This window comes from Mercenaria mercenaria, chromosome 11 (assembly GCF_021730395.1).
Source record: "Mercenaria mercenaria strain notata chromosome 11, MADL_Memer_1, whole genome shotgun sequence".
Taxonomy (NCBI): Eukaryota; Metazoa; Mollusca; class Bivalvia; order Venerida; family Veneridae; genus Mercenaria; species Mercenaria mercenaria.
The window spans coordinates 13912915-13916897 of record NC_069371.1 but is presented as its reverse complement, the minus strand read 5'-3'; the positions used below and the strand labels follow the sequence as shown (position 1 = coordinate 13916897).

Here is a 3983-nt window from a genome sequence, read left to right as displayed (position 1 = left end):
ATTAACAGCTTTTTTTTTGTTATATGAAACTATGGAAAACGGTTATATTTCTTTTGTTTGCAAAGTTATGAAGAAATAATCTTGTTGATGTTTTGTTGAATTAAGCCAGTAATTCAAAACAAAATTCTAACATGAACCGATTTGTTGTTCTATAAACGAAGAAGGCCGAAACCATATGTTATTATTCAATAAAATCACTTTTTTACGTCACAGCTATTACGTCATGGCGTCATAGCAGCGCAATTAAAAAGAAAACAACAAAAACATCTAGCAGATATTTTGGGACTTTGTCTGAGATAAACATCATAATCCTTAACATCGTGTAAGAATCGAAATGATATATCTCAAACAGAGATTTTCCCTTGAATAGAATCATTGTTTAACGTTCAGATGTGTAACACACACACACACACACGACATATTTCCTTCATATCTGAACTCCAAACATTATTTCATTCAGTGACAAATCACTTTTTGGATACAAGATTTCTAAAGTAACGAATAATATACTAACCTTTCGCCTTTCAGCATATTTGAGTGTTTCTCCACATTCCTGAGTTACATTGTCTCTGGACAGAAGATTTCTGTTAGCCTGACAGGTACCGTTCAGTTCGTTAAAAAGGATCGACTGACAGTGTTCGTTTATCTCGCACAACTGAACGCATTGCGGAAAATAGCGAACAGAAGATGTCCTCAATATTTCTCCATATAGCGTGTCACATTTTAAAGTTTTAACAGCGAAGTCAGTAAACACTGTCTGGGAATGTAATTTACAGATAGAAACCATAAAAACCGTGAGCAACTTAAAAACAATCATATTTTAAACTATAACTGGAGAGCTGAAATTAAAATATTTGATACAACAGAGTTTAACTGTTTGAAAATTATGCACCTACTACAGTCCAGTGACAACTACCAATTTAAATGCAAGCGATGGAGCTATTATTATTTATCATGCATTGGTTAAGAACGTTCTCTTATAACAGCACCGAGTGTTACCAGATTAATAGGTTAATCTAAATCGATGGTAACAATTCCAATTTAATAATTATTAATTGCACCAAAAGCTAGATAATAGCCCCGCTTACAAATATGTCTACAAAATAGTACCTCTGAAAAAATAATTAATGTCAAACGCGGTGTCTGGAATATTTTAAACAAAACAAACAGTACTTTTGTTTGCAAACCTAAAAGGTCAATATAGCATACTTATGTAAAGCACCAATTTAAAGACCTTGTTTGGTGCAGGTTCTATTTACATTGGAATAAGTTCAGTCCAAATCCTAAGAAGAGCAAGTCTGAGATCACAACGCTGTATTTGCTGCGCCACCTCCGTTATACGAGGTAGGTAGTGTTATTTCTAGGGCTCAAAAAGGGCAGGGTGCTACTAAAAGGGGCAGGGGGGCATCCGTACCGCGATTAGGAAAGAAGGGCATTTTCTAACATGTTGTTTGAGAGGGCTTTAGAACAATTACACCTGATTATGGTGTTGCTTCCCTTGCATTGAAGTAAGGATTAGAATCAAATACAATATTATACAGTTCATTTCTTTAATCAGTTGAATAATTTCATATCTTTTGCAAAATTAGCATTCATATAATGTAATCTAGCAATTCTAATTGTGATGAAATTAGCTGTATCAATTTTGTCTTCAATATTTCTGTGAAAAGTATTCAGATTCGTGTTTGTTGTATAACCAAGGTCTAGTCAATGTCCATGCAGATTCAAAGCCAATCTTGTGTTTAGCTTTCAGCGTTTTCCGTTGTTTTGGTGTTGAAGTTGTTGATACTGGTGGCTGGCACCCGACGCACAGGAGCTGGATCGAATACAGCCTCGGTAGCCTGAGTTGTCTCATCACTGAAATAATACAATTAAAACCCTGTAGTACCAAAAAAAAAAAAAAAAAATTTTCCATAATAGATATCCTATGGACAACTTTAACTAAAATGATTTATCTTTAGGTATTTACTTCAAATGTATAAAGTCCTCATCAAATAAACAATATGAAGTAATTGTGCATTTTTTTAAATATGAAATTTAGATTCAATATAGATCTACCTTTATCAAGCAAAAATAAAATGCATGTGAACGCATCTATTGAATGCATCTGCAAACAATAAAATAATTTCTCTAAAAATGTTTGATCTGGTCGGTCAGTGCCTTTAATATTAAAGAATAATCTATTTATTTACCTTTCTCTAGCTCCGAAGAACGATGTCATACAATGATTATTTCTGTATCTGTATCTGTATGTTTTACAGTGTAGGGCCTGTTACAGCTTCGCACACTGGAGGGAGGCGCTTAATCGTGAAGGAGGGCAGACTTGAAGCCCTCTGTTGTCTCTGCGCGGACCACCTTATCGTCCAGGTGGTTCCATTCAATTATGGTTTTCACAAAAAAAGAGTTTTTCAACTGCTCAGATTTACAATGCTTAACACTAAACCCTCTGGTATTGTTAATTACTTGGTTTTCAACAATGTTTGACACATGGAAGTCACTATATGATTTTGCTCTGATTTGTCTTTTACGAGTTACAGTTTGTAGGTAATCCGAAGGGTGTATAGCTGGCACCAGACCCCCGGCCACTTTGTAGAGAAATACAAGTCGACTGGTTCTTCTACGATCCTGGAGTGGAGTTAGTTTGAGAGATTCCAACATGTTGTGACCGATCCTTTTTCTCTAGACCTGTAGTCGCCGGTAATAAATCTCGCTGCCTGACGCTGGATACGTTCTAACTTATTAATATCGCCTTCTAAGTAGGGGTCCCAAACGATAGCACTATATTCGAGAGTTGATCGTATTAAAGCTAAGTAGGCACTTTTTCTGCATTCTGATGGACAGTGGCGAATGTTTCTACGGAGTAGAGCTAAGGTCGAATTTGCCTTTTTTGTAATTTTATTAATGTGTTTCGTCCATGTAAGGTCTTCAGATAGTGTTAGACCAGATATGGGTTCTCAGTTACTTGCTTAAGTATATGACCACACAAAGAATAGAAGTGAGGATTTTTACATTTTACACTCATGACATAACATTTTTTTGCATTAAACTTCATGCCCCACTTATCCGCCCAGAGTTCAAGGTTTTTTAAATCACTTTGGAGTAAGTCATAATCTTTTTGGTTTTGGATCTTCCTATATAACAAACAATCATCTGCGAACAGACGTACTTGAGACGATGCTGATAGAGGTAAATCATTAATGTGGCACAGAAATAGGAGGGGCCCCAGGACTGTCCCCTGGGGTACCCCTGAGTCTACCGTTGCTCTCTCCGATGTTTCCCCATCAACTACAACTTGCATGAATCTTTTTGTTAGGAAGGTGCGTAGCCATGTATGTAGCGGTCCGTGTATGCCGTAACTAGTAAGTTTAAGTAAAAGTTCTTCATGTGGCACTGTATCGAAAGCTTTCGAAAAATCTAAGATAATAATATCTGTTTGGTTTCCATTATCGTTGTTTATAAGTAAGTCGTTCATGGTGACTAATAACTGGGTTTCACAAGAATGACCACTTCTAAATCCATGATTTAGGTTAGTAAGAATGTTGTTTTTATCCATGTGGTCAAGTAAATGTTTACAAATGATATGTTCCAGTGTCTTACATAGCACAGAAGTTAGTGACACAGGCCTATAATTTTCAGCCAAATGAACATCTCCTTTTTTAAATACAGGTGAAACATTAGCGTTTACCCAGTCGTCCGGAAGCTCTCCGTTATCCACTGATGATTGGAAGATACAAGCAATACCTGGAGCCAAATGTTCAGCACAAGTTTTCAGAATCATGTTCGAAATATTGTCAGGTCCTGTTGCTTTTGAAGTATTCAGTTTCTTTAGCAATTTTTCCACACCTTTAGTTGAGATGACAAGGTTCTGAAGATCGTGTTTGTACTTTTTTGGAAGAGGGTCAGTAATATTAAATGGTCTGGTGGTGAAGACAGAACTGAACTGATTTAGGAGTATCTGGGCTTTGTCCTTTCCTTCACTAAAT

General features: G+C 36.2%; 1 long non-coding RNA gene across 1 annotated transcript; it reads right to left on the bottom strand.

The window, feature by feature from the left end:
* Positions 1 to 1533: 1533 nt before the first annotated feature.
* On the bottom strand, positions 1534 to 2383 carry LOC123546915 (uncharacterized). Its single transcript, XR_008366264.1, has 2 exons — positions 2193 to 2383; positions 1534 to 1857 (listed from the first exon to the last, which is right to left on the bottom strand). It is a non-coding gene; the product is annotated as an uncharacterized LOC123546915 (long non-coding RNA).
* Between the last annotated feature and the right edge of the window lie 1600 nt (positions 2384 to 3983).